Source organism: Trichechus manatus, unplaced genomic scaffold (assembly GCF_000243295.1).
Source record: "Trichechus manatus latirostris isolate Lorelei unplaced genomic scaffold, TriManLat1.0 scaffold00008, whole genome shotgun sequence".
Lineage (NCBI taxonomy): Eukaryota > Metazoa > Chordata > Mammalia > Sirenia > Trichechidae > Trichechus > Trichechus manatus.
In genome coordinates, this window is record NW_004443944.1 from 7,484,836 (window position 1) to 7,511,096 (window position 26,261).

Sequence of the window (26,261 nt, forward strand, 5' to 3'; positions counted from 1 at the left end):
GTATCCTGTTAATGCCATGTATTAAGGCCTGAAGTGTTGGTCCTATTTTTTCTTCTATGAACTTTATAGTTTTAGGCTTTATATTCAGGTCTTTGATCTCTTCTGGTTTTATTGTTTGCCCTGTATTTTTACTTTCGTTTCTGTTTGTCTTCTTCAAACGTACTGTACTAGTTAGTTACAATATAAAGCATGCTAGGTCTGTTTCTGTGGCACTCCTGAGTCTCCCAGAGTGTCTAGGTCTCAGCCTGTTATTTGGAACTCAGCTTTCTTTTCTCTGTACACGCATTAAGGTTTTAATTGCAAATGTGTCTTAGTTATCTAATGCTACTATAACAAATACCGCAAGTGGATGGCTTTAACAAACAGAAATTTATGCTTCCTCAATTTAGGAAGCTAGAAGTTTGAAATCAGTGCTGGCTCTAGGGGAAGGTTTTCTCTCTCTGTCCACTGTGGGGGAAAGTCTTCATCAATCTTCCCCTGCGTCTAGGAGGTTCTCAGCGCAGGGACCCCAGGTCCAAATAACGTGCTGTGCTCCCGCTTTTCTTTCTTGGTGGTAGTAGGTCCCCCTCTCTCTGCTCGCCTTTCTCTCTTTTTATATTTTGTAAGATAAAAGGTGATGCAGGCCACACTCCAGGGAAACTCCTTTTACATTGGATCAGGGCTGTGACCTGAGTAAGGGTGTTGCATCTCACCCTAATCCTCTTACAATGTACTGGCTGATCACATATCTCATCATGGGGGATGATTACATCATTACATAACTGCCAAACCATTGAGAATCATGGCCCAACCAGTATTTTTTGGAGGCACAATTCAATCTTTGACAACATGTGTTTTAGTTGCTAACAGGGTAAGAAATGCCACTTCTAAAGATTTATGGGGCCTCCTTCTGGTTCCTCCGCTACGTATATGAACAAACACTTTGGCCCCAGTATGTGTTTGTTCTTAGCTTGATGACATGACCTTACTAAAGACAATTTGGAAAATCAGTGGCTGTTGTGGGGCACTTTTGACCTTGGTAAACTAATTTTTCTGCCCAGTAGATTAGAGAACTGAGGTTCCCAGATCAGGCAATCACAATGGGATGCCAGTTTTAACTTGCAGGATACAGTTTCTAAACTAACTAAACAAAACAAAGAATTACAAGGTCAGAATTCTGCATCTCCCCCTTCTACTTTGCCGGCAACTATTAATTCTCTGTGTCCTTCTCTATCTACTGATAAACACTATCTGAACTCTCCTTTTTTTTTTTTCTGAAAGGAATCAACAGGCAAACCTTTGCCTGAAATACCTTTTAAGATCCATCCTGCAGAGACTGATAACCCTCCCAGTGTTACTTTCATTCCTTGAATGGTTTGCCTTGAATGGTTTGCCTGAGCATCCTTAAAAATTTGCTGAAGAGTTTATAATTCCTGTTGCAGTTTATCAGCCAGGACTCCCTGATTTATACCAATAATCCACATGATAATAGAACCAGGAGAAGCCCAACTAGGATTAGAACAGGCTGAATGGAAACATCCTAAGAGCAACCTAACTTTAAACTTAAACTGCCACTGAACTACTGGAGGAATCCTGAACCATAAAAGCTATTGTGAAAAGCTATTCCAAAAGCCTTTCCTCCTTTAATTGATTGGACTAAAATTCATTCTTGTACACAGTACAAAGATCAAAGTGTTTATGATAATCAAAGAAGGCTGTTTCAAAAATTTTATCTACCCTAGGTGTTACTAGAGCTTTTAATGCTGTTTTCATCTCTGGCCTCTAGGCCAAAATTTCTGCCTTAGTGAGGAAGCATACGTTAGATTGGGAAACAACTCCTACTTTTTTTTTTTAATTGTACTTTAGATGGAAGTTTACATAACAAATAGTTTCTCATTAAACAGTACACATATTGTTTTATGACAGTGGTTAACAACCTTACGACATGTCAACAATGTCCCTTCTCAAACTTCAGTTCCCTATTACCAGCTTTCCTGTCCCCTCCTGCCTTCTAGTCCTTGTCCCTGGACTGTTGTGCCCCGTTAGTCTCGTTTCATTTTATGGAGCTGTCTAATCTTTGGCTGAAGGGTGAACCTCAGGAGTGACTTCATTACTGAGCTAAAAGAGTGTTTGGGGGCCATACCCTCGGGGTTTCTCCAGTCTCTGTCAGGCCAGTAAGTCTGGTCTTTTTTTTTTTTTTTTTTTTTTGTGAACAACTCCTACTTTTGAATTAAGTAATTTGGCATACAGACTTTCTCAGACTTTAGAAGCTGAGAAAGTCTCCAAGGCTAACAAATTGATGGCCCTCCAGTTACAACAGTTATAGTCTCCCAGTCAAAATAAAAACACCAAACCCCCCAATAGCACAAAAGCTAGTATCTGTTATTATTGTAAGAAAACTGACCATTGGAAAAATAAATGTTATAAATTAAAAAATAAACAGAAAACTCCAACAGGACACCCTTCAGTCTGAACTAGAATGAAGGTGCTCCAGGGGCAACACAGGCACTTTGCTCATAAAAAAAACAAAAAAACCAAACCCATTGCCGTAGAGTCTGTTCCCACTCATAGTGATCCGATAGGACAGAGTAGAACTGCCCGATATGGTTTCCAAGGAGCAGCTGGTAGATTCAAACTTCGTGTGTCTTAGGATTTTTTGTTAGGGCATTGGAATTTTAGAGGGTGTTAACTTTCTCAGTTCTTCCAGTATTTGGTGTTTTTGCTTGCACTACTTTTTGCAAAAAAGTTTTAGGCAGACAGAGCTTTCAGGCTTTGCTTACCATTTCCTCTTCCTCTCTATGATACTTCCTTTTCTCTCCCTGATTAAATTAGGATTTGGAAGTTGTAGACTTCAGTTTTCAACTTTCTGTGGCTCCCAAACACACCAGAGAACACACTGCGGTCCATCTGTCCACCCGTAGGCACCACCACTTAGGTGCGATATCGCACACTAATCAGTCTGTCCTTCAGAGGGCACAGTCTTCTGTCTCTAGTTATTACTGCCTGCCCTTCTCTGTTTCTGCAACCAGATTTTCGGTTGGAAAACCTGCACCCAGCAGGTCCCCTTTGGGGCTGGGTGTTGGCCTCTGGTTTTGCCCAAAGTTTTCTTCCTTGCTCTGTTTAGGCTGCTTATATCTGAGCCGGCATTCAAGGGAAGCACAAGCAGACTTTTCGCCATTTCAGGAGAGGAGGGGCTGGCACTCCCCAAAAGTGATCTCTCTCCCTGTTGGTTTCAGAACCCCAGTGGCCTGTGGTGGTTGGGGGAGCAGTCTCTACTTAGGTGACTTGCCTTTTGACTCTACTTTAGAGATCCTTCTGTTGGAGTTTGTATCAGTTACCAGGTGGGGGAGAGGCATTGATGTTCCAGATAGACCCCCGGGGAGGTCTGCCTTGTTGCTGTCAGAGCCTGCCCTGTAGTATGTTCTCTGTGGATATAGGCTTCATTCAAGAAGTCTGCTTCCTAGCACACAGCAGCCTCCATCAGCAGTCCTTAGCACCAACCACAAAGGGGAGCAGACAGACCAGAGCTGACCCCCAAGGAGGTCTATCCCATTTGGTTTTAGAGGCCTCAGCTATGGAGTGCACAGGGTGGCAGGTAGAGTGCTATTAGAGCAACTACACTGCAGGGGCCTTCTGTAGCAGTTTGCAATAATCTGGTGACTAACAGTTACCAGATGGGGGAGGTGGTGTCATGCTGTGATCAGATCCACAAAGGTCTGCGTTGTTGCTGTCAGTGCCCAGCCCCCCACCGCGGTGGATTGTTGGCTGTGAATACAGCCTCCACTCAAGACACCTGCTTCCTAGCACACAGCAGCCTCTGTCAGAAGTCCTTAGTGCTGACCAGAAGTTTTGACACACTAACCCAAATTAACGCTCACGAAGGTCTGTCCTTTTGATTTCAGAGGGCTGAAGCTATGCAAGGAGGCACGTAGAGTGCTGACTATGGGAGCAGGTTCCATTGCAGGGTACCTTCTGTAGCTATTAGCAGCAGCCTTGCAGGTGACAGAGTCCAGGTGGGAGAGGGGCTGTCATGCTCCAAATGGACCTCCAAGGAGGTCTGCCTTCTTGCTATGAGAGCCCCGCCCCCATAGTATGATGGCTGTGGGTACAGCTCCTACTCAAGATGCCTGCTTCCTAGCACACAGCAGCCTCAGCAGTCCTCAGTGCCAACCAGAAGGGGGAGCAGACAGACCCGAACTGACTCCCAGAGTTGTCTGACCTTTGGGTTACAGCAGCCTCAGCTGTAATCAACAGGTTACACAGGGAAGCAGGTAGAGTGTTGATTGCGGGAGCTGACTCCACTGCAGGGCTCCTTTTATAGCAATTTGCAGCAGCTTTGCTGCTGACAGTGTCCAGGTATGGGATGTGCTGCCGCTCTTCAAACAGACCCCAGCGGAGGTTTGCCTTGTTGATTTTAGAGCAGAAGCTTGGGGTCTTGTCTCTTTGTACAGGCAGAAGTCATGGTGATTATGGAAGCAGACTCATTTGCTAGGACCACTTCCTAGTTCACAGCAGCTGGAAGCCCTCGTGGCTGGCGGGAGGGGCAGTAACAGTGGAAGAAGTGATTTTACTACTGTACACAACTTGTTGATTTGTTGGTTCTTGCCTGCCTACCGTTCCCCACTACTTTCCTCTGCTCCTCAATTCAGAGTCCCTTAAAGATGAGCAGCATTTCCTTGTTGTAGTTTTTATTGTGTTTGTGGGGGAAGATCAAAACAATGATCTGTTCATGCTGCCATATTCCCAGAATCTCACAAGGTTTTAACGGATGATTTTTTTCTAAGTAGATTGCCAAGGTTTTCCTCTAAGGCACCTCTGGGTGGACACACACCTACAACCTTTCATTTAGTAATGGAGTGCCTTTAACTGTTTGCACCACCCAGAGATGCCCTTCATCTGTTAATGTGGTGGTAATTCTGCTGCTAATCCTGCAAGAGTTCTGTGGAGGTTGAGTGAGATAATGTGTCTTTAACCCAAACACCCTCAACCCTGAGGAGTGAGGAGGGGTATCTCTGTTACCCTGACCACCTGCTGTGAATTCCTACTCCTCTGTCTCTGTGCTCACAGCTCAGTGCTCAGGCCTGTAGCACCTCTCCGCCCCACTTTACCATGGCATGGACCAGCTCCTTTCCTCCTGTTCCTTTATAAACTTGCTGCAAAGCTCCTTACTGGGTATTACTGCTTTACTGAGGTATGGTCACATGGTGGGAAGAAGGTCACACCCACCCTGTTGGCTGGCCAACCCTGGCCTCTGCTGTGTTCTCTCTGTTCCATTTGAGCTGATGAAGGGAATGGCTTCTACATCTACATGCCACCGAGCAGCACCAACCTCAGGCTGCTGTGTGTAATCAATCATGATCCACAGTTTGCAGATAACCTAGTGGGATTGTAGCAGAGTCCAGAGCAGGATATTCTAAACAGTGTAGAAGTAACAGCTTACCCTGGCTGTTGTGAATTCTACCTGCTGCTACAGCTCACTCTTCCTAGCAAGATACCACTCATAAAGTAGAGTGTCCAAATAATTCAAGTGCACAATTTGGGGTGGAGAGAACGACCTTTACTGGGGGGGATATTCACATCTTCAGCTTCTCCACAGAGTCAAAATGAACCTCCTGTAGGAGTAAGGGAGAGGATCTGGGGTCTCATTAATCTTACTTTTTAAGTAACATCTTTATTGTGGCATAATCCACACATAATAAAAGTCACTCTATTGTGTAAAATTCAGTGGTTTTTGGTATATTCACAGAGTTGTGCAAACATTGTCATTGTTATCTACTGTAGAGTCAACCCCTAATTCATGGTGACCCCAGGCTCGCCGGGATCAAACTGTTGTGATCCATAGTGTTTTCCTTGCTTTTTGTGAGTAGATTTCCAGGCCATTCTTCCTAGTCTGCTTTAGTCTAGAAGCTCCATATCAGCTTCAGTATCATATCAACATGAAATCCTCCACTGACAGATGGGTGGTGGCTGTACTTGAGGAGCATTGGCTGGGAATTGAACTCAGGTCTACAGTGTGGAAGGCAAGAATTCTGCCACTGAACCACCACTACCCTCTGTGTTGTTGTTGTTGTTAGTTGCCTTTGAGTTGATTCCACCACATGGTGACTCCATGTGCAACCAGTATGGAACCACGAATTCCATAAAGTTTTCTTCACTCAAAAAGAAACCTTACAACTGTAAGCAGTCTCTTTCCATTCCCCACTCCCTGCCCCAGAGACTTGCCAACCGCTAATCTGCTTTCTGTCTGTCTCTATGGATTTACCTATTCTGGACATTTCATATAAGTGGAGTAATATAATACATAGCCTTTGGTGTCTGGCTTCTTTCATTTTGCATAATGTTTCAATTGTTCATCCATGGTGTAGCATAAATTAGTACTTCATTAGTTTTTATGGCTGCATAGTATTCCATCGTTGGGGTATACCACATTTTGATTATCCATTCATCAGTTGATGGACGTTTGGGTTATTTTTAGTTTTCGACTATAATTAATAGTGCTGCTATGAACATTTGTGGACATATATGCATTCATTTCCGAGAGGGCTGCTGTAATAAAGTACCACATACTGGGTGGCTTAAAACAACAGAAATTTATTCTCTGACACTTTTGGAGTCTAGAAGTCTGAAATCAAGGTATTGGCGGGGCCATGCTCCTCTGAAGGCTCTCGGGGAGAATCCTTCCTTGACTCTTCAGCTTCTGGTGGCCCCAGGAGTTCCTTGGCTTGTGCCAGCATAACTCAAAACTCTGCCTCTGTCATCACATGGCCTTCTTCTCTGGGTTCCTGTTTATGTCTTGTCCTCTTCTTATAAAGACGTCAGTCATTGCATTTAGGTAGTACCCTAAATTCAGGATGATTTGTTCTGGAGAGCCTTAGCTAATTACCGTACAATGACCCTAATTCTAATTAAGGTCACATTCTGGGGTTCTGAGTGGACATGAATTTTGAGAGGACACTATTCAACCAAATAAATTGTGTTTTCAATTCTCTTGGGCATACATCTAGGAGTAGAATTGCTAGGTTATGTAATAACTCTGTACTTAACTGTTTGAGGAACCGCCAAAATGTTTTCCATAGCTGCTGCACCATTTTGTATTCCCACCAGCAATGTACGAGGCTTCCGTACACTTGTTATTATTTATCTTTTTGAATAAACATGTTCTAGTGGGTGTGAAGTGGTATCTCATTGTGGTTTTTGAGTATGTTTTCATATCCTTATTGGTCATTTGTTTATTTTCTTTGAAGAAATGTCTATTCACATTCTTTGTCCATTTTTAAATTGGGGTATTTGCTTTTTAACATTGAATTTTAAGATTTTTTTTATATATTCTAGATACAAGTCCTTTATCATTATATAGTCAGATATTTTCTCACATTCTGTGGAGTGTCTTTTCACTTTCTGGATGGTGTCCTCTGAAGCATACAAGTATTTAATTTGATGAAGTCTAATTTATCTGTTTTTCTTTTTGTTGCTTATGCTTTGTGTGGAATCCATGGCCTAATCAAGGTCACAAAGATTTAACCCTTCATTTCTTCTAAGAGCTTTACCGTTCTACTTCTTTTAGGTCTGTGATTCATTTTGAATTGATATTTGTATATGACTCACTTTAACCTGGACCACAATCAGCATACAGAACATTTCCATCAGCTCAAAAATCTTTCTTGTGTAATCCCTTCGTAGTAATACCTTCCCATCCCCCCTCCCCCCGGAATCCAGAGATTTGTTCTCTGTCACTGTAGTTTCGTGCCATTAAGAATGTTGTATAAATGGAATAATACAGTACGTAGTCTCCTGAGACTATGAAGGAAAAGGTATTTTTCCCTTTTGGCAACAGGGAAATTTTAATTATCATTCACCTTTACAATTTAAACGCCCTTTCCATGAGCTAAACTAAAGTACACCTGTTTTGCAGAACTCCAATTGCTGTGTTGCAGAGGGACCAGTGTAGCCCAGTTGTCAATCAGGCAGCCTGCTGGCACAGTGGTTAAGAGCTTAGCTGGTAACAGGGTCCTAGAAAAAAGGCCAGAAAGCCAGGCTCCAACGTGTGAGTGAGGCTTTCATCTTCCACGAGCAGGGTGAGAGTTTGCTACTAACGTAGAGGACGCGGACAAGAGGAACATCACTACAGAGGGAAGCGCTGGAGCTGAGGGTAAGGGCTCCACTGAGGCTTTGGGAGCCTGCTTGGCTATCCCAGTCTGTTTCCCGTAAGGAAAATGAAGCTGACAACAAGGGCGCGCGGGCAGCACGAGGCCAGGCCTACATGGCGCTCACGGATGGTGGGGTGTACGTTACAGAGCCTAAGCCCAGGGAGCTCAGCTCCTGCTTTACGACAAAAAATTAAGTCAAACGTCAGCTTTCCAGTCAGCGTCCCGGGCCGGTCACTCAAGCCAACCGGAAGTGCATTTACGTAATCTCGCGCACCGAGGGGCGGGTCCGGAAGTCGTCAGCGAAAGCCGGCGCGGAGGCTTCTCCCGGGTGTAGCGTGTGAGGCGGCCGGGGACGAGAGTTCACGTGGGAACTGTTACCGGTGTGATGAATGGGTGTTTTAAGAGACGGGAGAAGCTGTCGCCAAATGGCTGTTGTCGGGGTCCATGACCCGCGTGGCTCAGAAGGCGCTCTTGGGACGGCCAATGGGAGCCGCAGGCCGCGAGGATTCTGGGAACTGTAGTTCTGGCGGAGTTCCGCGGCCGGTGACTGCAAGGAGCGAGCGAGGCCCTCCCGGGTCCTTGAGCCCCGAGCGTCTTTTCCCCGCGGTAAGGAGGGTCAGGAAAGCTGGGGCCTAGCGTTAGGGCCCGGGATGGAGCTCGGCGGGCAGAGGAGAGGGCCCGGCGGCGGGCGAGGGCTGCGCCCTGGAGGTTCAGCGCCTACGGTTCCGGATGTTTCATTTTTGGAGAAGGGGGCGCGGCTGAAGACGCGCATTTGGGGCACGGAGGTTGAATAAGACACTGCCTTGACAGCTTGAGTTGCAGGGCGCTCCGCGGACTTTAGCCCCCCGGTTGGCGCTGAGGCGAGAGTGACCTGGAATTTCGAATTTCCTTTTTGAAAGGGGTGGGATTAGTCTGGGACAAACAATTCCCGAAAAGAGAGGGCTGCTCCGGTTGTCATTCCCGGGGTGATTTGGGCTGTGGGCAGGAGTTCAGCCAGGGACAAAGAGACTAACGGCCCTGATGGAGGGGGCGCGGTGAGGGGTATAAAACCCCGGGTTTTTTTTGGTGGGGAGATGCTTGGTCGTGCCTGTCAAGGTTTGTGTGTTTTTGGTGGCGCTGGAGACATCCCAGTTGGTAGTTGAGCGGAGCCTGGTGGGGGTTGGTGGTGTCTCAGGACCTACTGTGCCTTGGTGTATTGCGGCGATGGGGAGGTGATTGGAGGTGAACTTGATATTGGTACAAAATACTCCTGGGGGATCGTAGGAGAGTTTTATCGGTCTGGAGTCCTTGGGGCTTTTAGTGGGTGAGGGAGATTTTGGCCTGAGACCGACAGCGAAACGTACTCTGGTGGTGGGAAACTGCACCGTCGGAGCCTGCATCTAGGCAGCTTTTTTTCCGAGTGGAAGCGGGTCAGCTTCACTGGGACCTGCAGTCCCAGTGTTGGTTGGGTGATCAACTTTGTGACAGGATCTCCAGTTCATTTGTAGGGTGGGTGGCCATTTGGCTGATTTCCTGCCCCCCCGTCTGCTTCTGCTTCGAGTATTGGGGCTCAGCTGGCCGCTTCTGGTTTGTGACTGTAGAGGGAGGTAGGGCGGGAACCTCTGAGGGCCGTTGGCTGACTGTCCAGATCACTTCCAGCATTTCTGGTGGGGTCCAGGTGTCAATAGTTTAATTTTTTATTAAGGGCAAATTTTAGACCTCCTTAGTGGAATAATAAAATGGAACTGATGAACACCAACAGGTTCAGCATTTATTAAATCACGGCCAGTCTTGTTTCCTCTACATCCTCTCAACCCGGTGTGTGGATCCACCCTGAGAGGTGTTGCACCCCATGGGACCAGTCACTACTGACATCACTGGCCTGCCTGGCTAAGAACGTGGCACTCCACAGCTAGAGTTCAAATCTAGGCACTTTAGTTTTGTCACTGTGAGCAAGATGTATAACCTCTCTGTGCCTTGGTTTATCACAAGCCCTAACTCATGGGACTTCTGGGAGGTAAACTTGTACAGTGTCTTGAATTGTTTCTGGTATGTAATAAGGATTAAATAATTGTTAACTATTTTTAATAATAATACAACTTGTGGCTTGAGGCACAGAAAAGATGAATTGCCTATTTAGTATCATCTAGATGTCAGGGCAGACTGTATTCTGATGTGAACACTTGGCTTTGTGCGCTTGTCTCTTCTGTGACAGATCTGAGGCATTTGTTTTTAAAGAAGAGGAAGCCTCCTCTTTTAAAACTTGCAATTTTCTCTCCTTATGTGCGGGGACAGAGAGAGGCAGTCGTTAGACTCACACTGCCTGTTTTATTCCCCAGTCCACCTCACATCGCTGCCTGTTCTGAGAGGACCATGTACAGAAAGGGAGGGCTCCTGGCTCCTGCCAGACCCCTTCTAGGACAGTTCCACTTACCTTTCACATTCCTACAGTGTCTCATCTGCTCCAAACGGTGGGTGAATGGCCTTTGCGTGTCCTTGACATTTTGTGCCCTTCAGTATCCTATTTGAGGCTCAGAGACCCAGTCTGCTTTCCCGTGTACCAGGCCTGTTCTGAGGAGTAGGGCCTGTACAGGAAATATTACCCTAGACTCGTGCTGTCATTAAGGTTACCACCATTCTTGCCCCCATAGCATGTCATCCTGGGGATTCCCGAGATTGTGCCAGCTGCTGTGAAAACAAAAATAATAGTTGCTGTCATGTATTAGGCTGCTGCTCTGTGCGAGACACTGCACTTTATAATCACGGAGATATTTGATTCCCTCAGCTCTTCTGAAAGTTAGTAATCACAATTCTCATTTTACAGAAGAAGTAGTGGCACATTACAGAAGTTAGTATGTGTACCATGGTTGGGCTCAGGATTGGGAGCTTCATCAGTTATGCACATTCTGCTATTCTTGTTTCATTCAATACCCTCCAGCCCCAATGTTTTGTTTTCCCTACTAGAGAATTTGGAAGCAAATCTCAGACATCATACCATTTCGTCTGTAAATACTACAGTATGCATTCCCAACAGATCAGGATTGTTTTTTGAAAATATAACTACAATACTGTTATTGCAGTCAACAAATTTAACAGTAATTCCTTAAATCCTTAATACCTAGTTTGTTTTGAATTTTTTCCATTTGTCCTAAAAATGTCGTTTTACAGTTAAAATCCTACATTCTTTCCACACTAAGAAGCATGAGAGGTAGGAGTGTCTGGAATTCAGCAAAGTAAATTCTCTCTGTCCCTTCCTTTTCTCTTTACTTATTGCTGATCTCTGTTAATGGCTACAACTTCCACATCTTCCACACCTCGGCACAAACTGGAACGTTGTGTCCTTCTCGCCTCTTTGTTTTTTCTCATTTCCCATCCGATCAGCTGCTGAGTGCTCTCACTTCTGCTGTGAGGGCATGCCCCTTTGTTCTTCCCCTTCCTTCGTCTTCTGTGCTACCCAGGTTTTCATCTCTTCTCCACATTTTAGTTTCCCCTCCACCCTGCCTTTTGAGTTGTTCCTCTGAGGTAGAAATGATTATGCCGTTCACCTACTAACAGGGTCATTTCTTATTGTCTCCCTCTGACTGCCCAAACTCAAGAATTAATAGATTCTTCCATTTTAGGTAATACCTGGTGTTTTAGGTCCTTGGCTTGTAGACAATCCTCATGTGACATCTTCTTCCCACCATGTGTGTGTCTGTGTCTATTCTGCTTTTTTTTACAACTCAGAAGTGATTAGGTGTAGGTCTCACTATTATGGCCTGACCTCAACTGACCGATTGATTACATTGCATTAGAATGCCTTTAAAGATGATTACATTATATGACAGGTAAGGTGATTAATTACATTAGATTATATTTACAGGTATAGGGATTAAGACTCCAACACATTTATTAGGAGGGACATAACTCAATCCATAATAATTATTCATTAGCTTTGGAAGAAGATTTAATTTGGATGACTTTTCTAACTTTACTGAGTTCCCGCCTCTGCTGTTTTTATGTATTTATTCTCTTGGCTCCCTCTGTACTGGATTATCTCAGTTAATTGTGTAACTCTGCTGAAGGTCCAAACTTCTGTCAAGCAACCCTCTCCACATAGTTCTGTCTCCTGATTCTGCTAACTGTCCGCACAACCTTTAGACCTAGGATTGGTAAGGACTATGCCCTTGTCAGGACCCATGGTACATCAGCGTCCTTTCTCCTTACCCTAATCCATGCCACACCTTTGTAAATAGTCCCTTTTTTAAACGCTCCTTAATCACCCAATTAAGTTGTTGTCTTTTAACTGACTGATTTAGGGACAGTGTACTTTAAAACATCTGTCTTAATGGTACTGGGACCAAATAAATCACGTAGTATCTGGAGACCTATTAAGAAAAAAATGCTGACCAAGAAGTTAGAGAATGTTCCTGTGTTAATATCAAAACTTTTCTGTAATTTCATAGCATTTTATGGAAGACTATGCACTGCAAATATTTGTATTTTTATAAGGAAATAGATTTGTTACAGTGGAGTTTGTACAAAAGAGTAAAGTGAGATTTATCTGGATGTGCTCTATAAATTATATAATGTGCCATCTCTGAGACTGTTATAATTAAATGGAACTAATAGAACATTATGTCCATGTCATGTTGTTGAGATACAGAAATTTGAAGTCTGTATTTTCACTCAACCCTCTTCCATTACCTATGTTTTTCAGTATAACCTTAGAATTTTTTTTTTTAACCAAAATGTCTTCTTTCCAGCCTACCGTTTCATTCAGGTGTATCTCATTGTGATTTCTATCTTTTGGCTTAGAATTTCTCTACGATAGAGAGAGCTTGTTTACAGTTCTTTTATGATGGGGATCCACCAAATTTTTGATAACTATAGTAAGACAGCATTATATTTTTAATCTCAAGGGTCTACAGTATTTATCTTTTTTTTTTTTTTTTTTTGCCTTAAAAGGTCTTCGGTTATTTGAGAGGAGTCCCCTGGAGCTGCATGGCCTCAGAGGCTAGTGGCCAGGTACGCCTGATCTTGCTCTGCCCTCCCTCTCTTTTGGCCTGATTAAAGGCAAGAACAGGTCATCCCAATTCATTTACATATGTTTAAGTTGGCCTAGGTATTTTGAAAGACAAAATGTCATTCCATCTTCCAGCTTATCTGTTCATGGATTTCTTGGTGGCAAGTGCCCTAGAGGCATTTATGGTGCTCAAACCCATGCCCACATTTTGTTGCGACTTATCCTTCATAACAACTGTAAAAAACCTGGTTTTATTTCTTCTGAACTGTCAGAGAAGAAAATCACAACATCACGTAATTCTGAGGGCATCCAAGAGATAAAAGTAATACAGGGAAGATTCTCTTTGTCCATACTAGGACTGATTTTAGAAGGCTGCTCAGACAGAGGTTTATCAGCGGATTTTGTTGGAAAGAAAGGAAGCTCAGATAAAGAGATAAAATGTTAAACCAGAGGACTAAGAAGGCAAAGGATACAAAGGGGTAGCAGCCGGCAAGAGAGCAGAGGGATAGGGGCTGAATTTTGATATTGTAATTTCTTATTTTGTTTAGTCAATTTAGAAATGGTATCCTGCAGGGAAGCAGTTTTGCTGTCCTGATGTCTTCTGGAGGCCTCTAAATACCAATCAAAATAGGCACCCCATTCAGATTGCTTGATTCACGTGCCTCAATTTTCTAATTTACTGTGCAAAAAAACAATTTCAAAAGTTCAGTAGAACCCCAGAGTGGCCACTGGTTTTCAAGACTATCTTTATTAAGGTCATGCCAGCCAGACAGAAACACACACTTTGGTGTTGTTTTTTTTTTTAAATTGCACTGCAGGTGAAGGTTTACAGAACAAATAGTTTCTCATTAAACAGTAGTACAGATATTGTTTTATGACATTGGTTAGCAACCTCACGACATGTCAACCCTCTCCCTTCTCGACCGTTTTTTTTTTTTTTTGGTGAAAATATACTTAGCCAGAGATAGACCATTTCAAAAATTTCTACATGCACTGTTGAGTGACGTCGACTACACTCTTCCAGTTGTGCTGCTATTCTCACTTTAGATGGACAGAAACACACACTTTGAAGAACCAAAGTGCTTGTTCATGTAGTGGGCACGAGTCTCAGAGGGTGTCTCCAATTTGCTCTTAGATATAGCATTTCCCATTTTTCCAGAAAAATAGTGAAACCTGCCTTGAAAGGATAGAGAAAGCAGATGTGGACAAAAACAGGCCCTTTAATAAAACTCAGAAGAGCTTTCAATGCAAAGAGAGTGGAGCTTAGATTCAAGAGGTTATTTGTCTGGTGACAACTCCCAAGAGCTCGTGGAGGTGGAGAGCCCAAAGGCCTCAGCTAGTACCAGGGCCCAAATCCTCAATTCCTCGGGGGTTGCTGCAGGCAGTGCACCTTTGCTTTGCTATCCCACTTTTGAGGCCAGAAATGTCAAATGACAAACTCCAGTGCTCTGTTAGGAATAAAAGAAAAGGAGTTCTGTTGACGAATAGTAACAGCTGCAGCTGGGCAACACTAGCTAGCGCTCCAGAGAGCTGTAGCAAAGTGCTGTTTTTATCTACAAGTGCAGCAGGAGTGGTGTGCCTGGAATCTCATGAACACGACCACAACCTTCGGAAAGAATTCCTCTTTCATTCTGATCAGCCTAATGTATTTTCAATAATTTTCTGGGACCGTCTTTGCACATTCTTTCCAAGAAGAGCCTGAAGCTGCCTGTGCCCTCCCCCTTCCCCTTTAGTTTGCTCAGGTGTGCTGCAGGCTAACCCGATTGCAGTCTGACCCACCTGCCTCTATATTTTTAGACTTTGCAAAGATATCATCCTGTTCTGCTGAGTTAGGCGTTTCTTGGTCATCATTTTTGTCTGTTCCCTGATGGTGTGGCAAGTGTAAGAATTATGTTCTTTATTTTCGTGCCCTCAGTGTGCCCATAGATGCTAGCACATTGAAATACCGATCAATAGTGGGGACTGTGGCTTGGTAAGAATGGGTTCATGGGCTTGGGACCTTCTTATAACACGTTTTATTGTCCGTCAAATATCCTGGCATCCCTCCTGTCTGGCCTCTCCCTGTAAGGTTATGTCCCTATCTTTTTGAACTCCATCCAGAGTGACCATGTGACTTATTCTGTTAAGAGCTATGGGCAGAAGTGTCACTGAGTAGAATTTTTAAGAACCTGTGTGTGGTGCAATGAGTTCCTTTATGTGGCCTTTTGGCTTGGCTCTTTGGAAAAATAATTTGGGAGATTTTCCCCCTAAACTCTGAGGAGTTGTTACTTTCGCCCTAGTTCTTTGGAGAAGCAGCTTTGTAGGGGTAGGGCTCCCAATTTATTTTCTACCTCAGGCGGGGGCGGGGGTTGTTACTTTTGCTTAGGGGATTCCCCAGGTTGATTGCTGTTTCCTGGGTAGATGGTAAATTTGAGGGTTTGATACTTTTGTCTGGCCTGGGCTGGTAATTAACAAGACCTGAGTTGATTAACATCTCATAGGTAATGGAGCACTGGTTGAACTCTGGTCTGGACAGGCCTGCTTTGCAACTGATGAGGGTTGGGATATGTAAGTGGCTGAAAAGCAGAGGTTTTTGAAGCCTCCTGGTAGAGAGAGAGAGATGCTGGCTAAAAGCTGAGCTGGCAGAGAAGCCGGGCATTGTGGGAGCTGAGTACACCTAAATCTGCTACCCTGGCTGTGAACTGGGCTATTTAGGGGCAGAGACACCTTCATGGCAGAGGCCATGACGGCAGAACTGTCCATGGTCTTGATGGAGAACTGCATCCGTGAGGAGCGTTTCTGCTTCCAAGGGTTATCCTGCCAGAAAGCTGTCCTGATTGGCCAACTACATCCTGAGTTGTATCCTGTTGCTTTCAAGTTGCAGCCTAGTCTGAGTTATTTCCTGGGTTGTATCTCAATAAACCACTTACCGGGGTAAATAGAATTTGTGAATTCTGGATGACGTGGCAGCGAATTACTGAAGTCAGTGAGAGAAGAAAGAGTGCCAAGGGAGGGGGGTGTGGCTGGTGTCAGAGATAATGGACTGGCACAGCAGCTTGGAGAAGTTGGCAGTCTGGGATATATTTAACCTCCGTCTCGTAGGAACCAGCTCTGTGTTGATCTTTATTCATGAAATTATTCGTTTAGTATGTATGGTTCTTCATCTTTCATTTCCTTCTTCCACTCACAAACACTATGGCTGGAAGGGCCATAGTAAGTCATTCACTGTACTGCAGGGAGTCAGAAGCTGACTGCCGCATGCCCTGATGGGTCTGGAGGGAGACGTTAGAGGCTCTTTCTCCACAGGCCTTAAGCTGTATTCCGTGACTGAGGTAGCAGAAACTGATCTGGAATGTGGAGCTTGAATCTGAAGTGCGGGGACAGGAGGGGTGCAGTAAATTGTGACAGGTGAGGGAGAGGGTCAGGGAACAGACTTGAGGGCTTGTAGGCCAGAAATGAATAAAGGTAGAAAGTCCAGAGGAGCCAAGTAAACTGAGACTCCGTGATTGCTGAGTGAGGAGGGTGAGAGAGGACAGGACCCCTGCTGAGGAGGCATGGGTTTAGCTCACAGGGAAGGATCCAGCAGCATCAAGTTGCTTCTCCACCCACAGGCCCTGGATGCATGGAGACAAGAGGGCTTTCATAATTGAGGTTTGAAGCAGTCCACCAGGCAGCAGAAATCCATCTTGAGGTGAAATAACTTCCGACTGGCCCTGTGGTAGAATTTCGAGGCAGTCACTGGACTGACTCTGGGGCCATTACGTTGCCTGATCCTTCAGCCTGGGGAGAGCAGGACTGGGAGAAGGTTTTGGCTTCAAAGAACAGAGAAGACGTGGAGACCATGAAGAAATTGACTCCAAAACGTGAGGATAAAGGTGAGAGTTGTGGAGGGTGTGGAGAGGTGAAGGGGGAGACCAAGGCTCCAGGTTCAGGTGAGAATGCTCCAGAGACCACAGCTGAGTGAAGTGGCTGCTTCCTTCCATCCCAAGGCTCAGAAGAGCTACTCTGGGAGCGTTCTGGGAGGTCCGCTTTCTCACAGCTTCTCTTTCTCCCTTAGGTGTGTCTTCTAAGGACACTGACTGCCCCCAAGAGAAGAAGAGGAAGCCCACAATGCTGGTGAGTTGGAATTGCCTTATTTTTCTGAAATGCTGTCTCCTATCTGAGAGAATAGGCATATATTCTCTGTCTTGGGAGGGGGATGGTGATCAACATTTAGGCATTTCATGCCTTCATGTCAGGTGCAATTATTAAAATTTGGGAATGTATTAGTAAATTTCATTATGCATCCATATATATACTATCTAATGATAATATATTAGACATCTTTTTACCTTTTAATTATGGAACTTTTTGAACATGCAGAAATAGCATAGTAAAAAAACAAAATAATCCACTTTTCCATTTCCCGGTTCAGTTCTGACACCTGCTGCCCAAACAGCACTTCTTTCTCTGACCCTGGCCACCTGGAGCTGGGTCAGTCTTACAAGTTAAAAGGATACTGTTATTCTCACTGCCAAATAGGCATTCTAGCCTCAAGTTTACTTTCGACCTGTTGGCTACAAGTTCAGACTTTTTCTCTACCCCTTGAGAATGCCAGCCACAAGCATGGGAGCCTCGCCTGGGCTCCCTTACTTCTGACCTGTTGGCTACAAATTCAGGGTTTTCCTCTTCTTCTTCAGGGTGCCAACTACAAGCTTGGGAGCCCCCACAGACTGCCTCCCTTCTGACATGTGGGCTCCCACTACTCCTTTGGCTTTGATAATTCACTGGAATGACTCACAGAACTCACAAAAAGGGCTGTGTTTATGATTATGGATTTGTTATAGCAAAAAAGGATATAAATAAAGAGATGCACAGGTCAAGGTCTGGGAGGATTCCCAGTGTGGAGCTTCCATATCCCAAAGAGGAATGTGCTGACATTCCACGTGCATGAATGTCTCTCACCAACCAGGAAGCCCATGGAGCTTCTGTGTCCAGAGTTTTTGTTAACTTCATCACATAGTTAGCATTGTTTGGGTCACCCCCTCTCACTCCCCTCAGGTCAGCTGGATTTTGCAAGAACTAATGTGGTTTGTTTCTGATCTTGATGTGTGTCTCTATTTTTGTAGTGATCTGTGAACAGAAGAGCTAGCAGAAGTTTGTACTTAATACAATTTCTCACAGTTAATGTACCATGGCAACTGAAATTCGAACCTTTCTGTTTGGGGGACTAGGGTTATTCTACAACAGTGGGTTCAAGCATAACAACGATTATGAGAACGATGTGGGACCAGGCAGTGTTTTGTTCTGGTGTACATAGGGACGCTATGAGTTGGAATCGACTCGACGGCACCTAACAATAACAACAAGGTTATTTAACTAAACCATGTTAACTGAAATTTATGCATATTGGAACTGTGCAAAGTGAGGACTTCCTGTATTTAAAGTGGGTGAATTATAGAACAAATGAATTTTAAATTATACCATAATAAAATGTTTATAGGAGCCCTGGTCACACAGTGATTAAGCGCTCGGCTGCTGAATGGTTCAGATCCACTAGCTCCATTACATGAGAAGGAATTGGCGGTCTGCTTCCATAAAGATTACAGCTTTGGAAACACTATGAGGCACTTCTCTGCTATCCCATAGGGTCACTATGAGTTGGAATCGTCTCAAAGGCAAAGGGTTAAAGAGTTTTTCTTTTTTTTTAAAAAAATAGGTTATCTGCAAATGTCCTTTTTCTGGACTGTTACTGCCGTTCTCTTGCCATCTGTTTTGCATAGATGAGCTACTACTCTACATGATGAGTGAAGTTTTAAGGACTTCATTAGAAAAGGTTATTAAAATACATGCACAAAGATGGTGATTTTACAGATCCCATTTAGTTCCGGAACTCTGCAGAAATGCTCCCTCCAGGCCCCATCTGTTCACTCCCACTACTCTCTGTAGGTGAAGTTTCCATCCATCTTCTCCTTTAAATCTTCACTGTCCCTTAATGCCTAGCACAAGCCCCACCTCCGTGACGCCTTTTGTTCTTTTCTAGCCCATCCTGTACTCTCCCATCTTTGAATTTCTCTGTTATGAATTCTGGAAGTCACCTTCTTGGATACTGCTTAATGCTTAAAAATGGATTCACAAAGCATTTCTCCAATGGAGTCATACATGGTGAGGGGCAGGATGGGTTCTGTGCATCACTTGTGCTCCCCACACAGATTTTATTGCAAAGCCAGGTATATGCTGTGTCCAGGAGAACTTGATAAGGGGAACTGTGTTCTCGGAAAAGACTTAGATGAACTTCTTCAGATCCAGACTCTTGAGGGCCACCAGTTAAACTCCTCTCATTGGAAAAATTGTTGGTGATTTGCTGTGCATTGATCTATTGCTTATTCTAGGAACCAGTTACATTTGAAGATGTCACTGTGGTCTTCACGGAGGCAGAATGGGAGAGACTGAGCTCTGAGCAGAAGCACCTATACAAAGAAGTGATGCTGGAGATTTACAGGAATCTGCTCTTGTTGGGTGAGCGTGTGCTCTTTTCTTTTCCTTCATTAGTTCAGTAGATATGTATTGGGCAGCTGTTATGTGCCAAAGGAGCCCTGGTGGTGCAGTGGTTAAGCCCTTGTCTGCTAACTGAAAGGTCGGCAGTTCAAACCCACCAGCTCCGTGGAAGGAAGATGTGGCAGTCTGCTTCTGTAAAGATTTACAGCCTTGGAAACCCTGTGGGGCAGTTCTACTCTGTCCTATGGAGTCGCTTTGAGTCGGAATCAACTCAACAAGAATGGGTTTTTTTTTTTTTTTGGTTTTCTATTTGCCAGAAGTTTTCTATGTGCCAAACAGTTTCTGCTCAACTATTAACCTAAAGTTTGGTGGTTAGAACCCGTGCAGTGGCACTTCAGAAGATGGAGCCTGGCGATCTACTTCCTTAAAGGTTGTTGTTGTTAGGTGCTGTCGAATTGGTTCCAACTTAGCGACCCTGTGTGCAACAGAGTGAAACTCTGACTAGTCCTGCGCCATGCTCACAGTCATTGCTCTGTTTGAGCCCATTGATGCAGCCACTGTGTCAGTCCATCTTGTTGAAGGTCTTCCTCTTTTTCGCTGACCCTCTCCTTTTCCAAGCATGATGTCATTCTCTAGGGACTGGTCTCTCCTGATAACATGTCCAAAGTAAGTGAGACAAAGTCTCACTATCTTCGCTTCCAAGGAGCACTCTGGCTGTACTTCTTTCAAAGATTACAGGCAGTAAAACTCTATGGACCAAAGACAATAAAATAAATTAAAAAGCAAGATATAAACCTGATAGAGGAGTTCTATACTCTGTAACACATGGGGTGGCCATGAGTTGGAATCAACTCGATGGCAACTGGTTTTGTTTTGTTTTTACTGTGTGCCAGATAATGTTGTAGACAGTCAGAACACATTAGTAAATGTAATAATTGGAAATCCCTGCCCTCCCTGGGCTTACCTTCGAGTATAAGGAGACAGGCAACAAACAGTACACTCTGTAGATGGAGGCATTACGGTCTGGTGTGCTAAAAGATGACAAGTGCTATAAAGTGAGAAACTGGGAAAAACAGAGCGGGAGAAGGGGTATTGAGTGTGACAGGGTGGCTGGTTCAAGTTTGAAATTGGTTTTGAAATCAGCGAGGAGGTAACCTGACCAAAGACAAAGTGGTGATGGATTCAGAACTCTAGGTCCCGAGGTCAAGAGCATTTCGGATGGAGGGAGCTGTCGCTGGTGCTAAGGCCTTAGGGAGGGATGTGTCTGCCCAGTGTGGGGAAGTGTGGGGAGGCCCGTGAAGTTGGGGCACAGTTTGCAAAGGGAGAGTCGTGAGAGATGCCTTCTGTAACAGAACTTTTTATGGCTTTTGGATTTCATAAACAACGTTTTTTCTTGTTTCATTTACTAAAAGTATATATAGTGTTCTTAAATCTGGGTTGATAAATATTATCAGTGGCAACATTATTCTAGATCAGAGGTTGGCATTTTTTTTCTGTGAGGGGCCAGATGACAGCTATTTTGTGGCCACATGGTTTCTGTCACAACTGTCAGTTGTGCTGTTACAGCGCGAAAGCAGTCAACAACATGTGAACAAGTGGTCGTGGCTGTGTTCCCGTAAAACTTTATTTGTGGACGCTGAAATATGCGAAAATCATATAATTTTCATATGTTATAAAATAGTATTCTTTTGACATTTTTTATGATATTTAAAAATTTGAAAAATAATCTTAGATTACGCGCTATGCAAAAACAGACAGAGGGGTGGATATGGCCTCTGGGCCGTCGTTTTCCCATCTCTTGTTCTAGATCAGCACCGCACACTAGAAACAACGTGAGCCACATGGTAACAGAAACTTTTATAGTAGCCACCTTAAAAAAACTAAAATAGGTGAAGTTAATTTTAGTAACATTTTATTTAATCCAATATGTCACAGTATTACCATTTCACTATGTAAAAAGTGTAAAAAAAAATTCATTTAAGTATTTTACTTTTTTTTGCATTGAGTCTTCAAAATCTGGCATGTATTTTTATACTTAGAAAACGTCGCAGTTCAGACTGACCATGTTTCAAGTGCTCAGTAAACGTATATGGCGGGTGGCTACCATATTGGTTACTGCATTTGTACATATTCCTGTATTTGTAGAGAAACCATCTAAAAGGGAATCACGTTTTGGAGACAAAACCAGTTTCAGGTGGGAGTTTCCTTCAAACAGTGTGGCATCTTTCCCTGGTGCGGATTTGTTTTGTTCTGTTTTCATATTCTTCAACATGTTTTTATCTCGTTTTATGTGGTTTGACCTAGCCCCTCACAGTCTGGTTCCATCAAACTCAATACCAATAGTCCCCGACTTACAACGTATTCGAGTTATGATGAACTGCATTTACTGATGTCCGTGTTGTCGTTTTTTTTTCTGTGCGTCTCGTTCTTGGTAATATGTACTGTATACAGTGTTGCATGTGTAATCTGCTGATGTTATCATTCTCATGTTGTTGTTAGGTGCTGTCAAGTCACTTCCAGCTCATAGCAACCCTGTGTACAACAGAATGAAACACTGCCCGGTCCTGCACCATCCTCACAATCTTTGCTGTGCTTGAGCCCTTAGTTGCAGCCACTTTGTCAGTCCATCTCCCTGAGGGTCTTCCTTATTTTCACTGACCCTCTACTTTGCCAAGCATGATGTCCTTTTCCAGGGGCTGGTCCCTCCTGATAACGTTTCCAAAGTACGTGAGACAAAGTCTCACCATCCTTGATCTAAGGAGCATTTTGGCTGTCCTTCTTCAAGACAGATTTGTTTATTCTTCTGCGACCCATGGTATATTCGGTATTCTTTGCTAACGCCATAATTCAGAGGCATCAATTGTTCATAGGTCTTCGTTATTCATTGTCCAGCTTTTGCATGCATATCATTCTCATGCCAACCCCCAAAGACAAAGATGAGATTTATAAAAATACTGATACTAAAAGGCAATAATAATGAGAACTAAAAAAATATATAAGGTATTCAACTTCCGTCAGAAGTGACTTACAGCAGTCATAGGGATGGAACCCCATTGTAAATCAGGGTCTACCTCTATAGATTTATCCATTTCAGTCTAGTTTTGTGTGTTTTGATTTAGCCATAGCTAGTCAATCTAACTACCCATAGAAGCAGCAATCAAGAACTCAAACGACGTATTGCATTGGACACATCTGCTGTAATAGACCTCTTTAAAGTGTTAAAAAGCAAAGATGTCATCTTGAGGAATAAGGTGCGCCTCACCCAAGTCATGGTATTTTCAGTTGCCTCATATGTGTGTGAAAGCTGGTCAATAAATAGGGAAGACCAAAGAAGAATTGATGCCTTTGAATTATGGTGTTGGTGAAGAATACTCAATATACCATCGACTGCCAGAAGAACTAACAGATTTGTCTTGGAAGAAGTACAGCCAGAGTGCTCCTTAAAAGTGAGGATGGTGAGAGTTTGTCTCATGTACTCATGTACCACCAAGTAATGTGCTTGATTACTAAGGGATTATGCGTGGGATTGCTGGGAAGATATGGCAAGGAGTGACATCTCCACTGCTGTCCAGTCGATTCTGACTTACAGCAACCCTATAGGATGGAGTAGAACCACCCCATAGGGTTTCCGAGACTGTAAATCTTCACGGGAGCAGATCACATCATTCTCCTCCAGCAGGGCTGGTGGGTTCGAACCGCCAACCTTTTGGTTAGCAGCTGAGTGCTTTAACCACTGCACCACCAGGGCTCCTTCTAGATTGCAATAGAAACTGTAATTTGAAAAATGGAATATAAGTGAATTATTGGTAGAACACAAATTGTGTTTTATATGTGGTCAGTTACAAGCGTGGCAGCAAGATTGTTGTTAATTGCCATCAAGTGATGTAGACTCTTGGTGACGCCATGTGTGCAGAGTAGAACTGCTTCATAGGGTTTTCAAGGATGTGACGTTTTGGAAGCAGATCACCAGGCTGTCTTTTGAACCACCAACCTTTCAGCTAGTAGCTGAGTACTTAACTGTCTGTGCCACCCAGGGACTCGAGCAATGAGATAGTCTCTGTCATAAGAGAAGAAGAGCCCAGGAGCCCACTTAGGCTACTCTAACGGAGACCTTTGTCTCTTCAGCAGAACCGAAGCCAGAACTCCACCCCTGCTCCTCCTGCCTTCTGGCTTTCTCCTGTCAGCGATTCCTCAGCCAGCACGTGCTTCCCATCTTCCCAGGCTTCTGTGCGGAACATCACGTCCATCCAGGGCATTCCAGCCCAGGGCATCAGAAGCAGCCAGAGCAGCAGGATTCTGATCAGAGCTTCTGGAGGGAAAACACAGAAGGTCAAGGGAGAGAAGAAGTCTCCAGACCCTTGTGTGGGAGGAGAGGGGAGAGAGGGAATTCCAGGGGGTTCTCTAGCCCACCCGAAACACAGTCAGCAAGCCCTAGAGAAGGCAACACAGAGGTAGGGGTGGAGCCCAACTCAGCCCAAAGGGTAAAGTCTGTGGAAAGAAGTCAAGGGTTGAAGGAATTAGAAACCTCAAGATTTGGAGCAGTCAGCTCTAGAGAGGATGAACCAGACTGTAGTGTGAAGTCAGACTTCATCACACACCAGAGGTCCCTCTTACAGGAGAAGCCCTATGTTTGCAGTGAGTGTGGCCGAGGTTTTCACCAGAAGTCACTTCTCCTTATGCACCGGAGGACATACTCGGGGGAGGAGCCGTATGCGCACCCGGAGAGTGGGCGGGGCTTTAACCGCAAGGCAAATCTCATCACATGCAAGAGAACACACTCAGGTGAGAACCCTTATGTGTGCCTGCAGTGTGGCCAAGATTTTAACCAAGAATCAGTCTTCCTTACGCACCAGAAGACGCACTCGGGGCAGAAGCCACATGTGTGCAAGGAGTGTGGGCGAGGCTTTAACGCCAGGTTACATCTCATCACCCACCAGAGGACACGCTCAGGGGAGAAAGCTTATGTGTGTCTGGAGTGTGGGCGGGGCTTTGAGCGAGAGCCACGCCTCCTTATGCCCCAGAGAACACACTCAGGGAGGAATCCTTATGTGTGCAAGGATTGTGGGCGAGGCTTTACCCAGAAATCAAGCCTCCTCAATCACCAGAGGACGCACTCAGGGGAAAAGCCTTACGTTTGCAGTGAGTGTGGCCGAGGCTTTAACCAGAAATTGTGCCTCCTCAAACACCAGAGGACGCACTCAGGGGAGAAGTCTTACGTTTGTAGAGAATGTGGCCGATCCTTTACCCGGAAATCAGACCTCCTTATGCACCAGAGGACACACTCAGGGGAGAAGCCACATGTGTGCAAGGAGTGTGGGCGAGGCTTTAGCCACAAGTCAAATCTCATCACACACCAGAGGACACACTCAGGGGAGAAACCATACGTGTGCAAGGAATGTGGGCGAGGCTTTAGCCAGAAGTCAGGCCTCCTTCTCCACCAGGGAACACACTCAGAGGAGAAGCCCCATGTGTGCAAGGAGTGTGGGCGTGGCTTTAGTCACAAGTCAACTCTCATCACCCACCAGAGGACACACTCAGGGGAGAAGCCATATGTGTGCAAGGAGTGTGGGCGAGACTTTAGCCACAAATCAAATCTCATCAGACACCAGAGGACACACTCAGGTGAGAAACCTTATGTGTGTCTGGAGTGTGGGCGAGGCTTTAATAGCAAATCAACTCTTATCACCCACCAGAGAACACACTCAGGGGAGAAGCCTTATGTGTGCTTGGAGTGTGGGCGAGGCTTTAGCCAGAAATCGGGCCTCCTTTTCCATCAGAGAACACACTCATGGGAGAAGCCACATGTGTGCAAGGATTGTGGGCGAGCCTTTAGCCAGAAGTCAGGCCTCCTTTTCCACCAGAGGACACACTCAGGGGAGAAGCCATATGTATGCAAAGAGTGTGGCAGAGGCTTTAACTTCAAATCAACTCTCATCAGACACCAGAGGACACACTCAGGTGAGAAGCCACATACGTGCAAAGAGTGTGGCCGAGGCTTCAACTGCAAGTCAAATCTCGTCAGACACCAGAGGACACACTCAGGTGAGAAACCTTACGTGTGCCTGGAGTGTGGGCGGGGCTTTAGCCAGAAGTCACACCTCCTTCTCCACCAGGGGACACACTCAGTGGAGAAGTCACATGTGCAAGGAATATGGGCGAGGCTTTAACCTGGAATCAAGCTTCCTTATGTACCAGAGGACACACTCAGGGCGGGTAATGTCTGTGTGCAAGGAGTGTGGGCGAGGCTTTAACTGCACACTTCTCAGCACACACCAGAGGATGCACTCAGGTAACAAAGCTTAGGTGTGCCTGCAGTGTGGCTGAGGCTTTAACTGGGAATTACCTCATTTTCCACCAGAAGACACACTCAGTGGAGAAGCCACGTGTGCAAGGAGTGTGGGCAAGCCTTTAACTGCAAGTCAAATCTCATCAGACACTGGAAGACAGAGTCAGGTGAGAAACCTTATGTGTGCCTGGAGTGCGGCCTAGGCTTTAGGCAGAAGTCAGGTCTCCTTCTCCACCAGGGAACACACTCAGGGGAGAAGCCACATGTACAGGGAGTGTGGGCAAGGCTTTAGCCGGAAGTCATCCTCCACCAGAGGACACACTCAGGAGAGAAGCCATATGTGTGCAAGGAGTGTGGGTGAGGCTTTAACCTAGAATCAAGCCTCCTTATACACCAGAGGACACCCTCA

The 26,261-nt window shown here is 44.8% G+C and overlaps 1 pseudogene; it reads left to right on the top strand.

Moving 5' to 3' along the window:
* Positions 1-26,051, top strand: part of LOC101343058 (zinc finger protein 343-like) — a 45,022-nt pseudogene extending 18,971 nt beyond the window's left edge.
* The last annotated feature ends 210 nt before the right edge of the window (positions 26,052-26,261 follow it).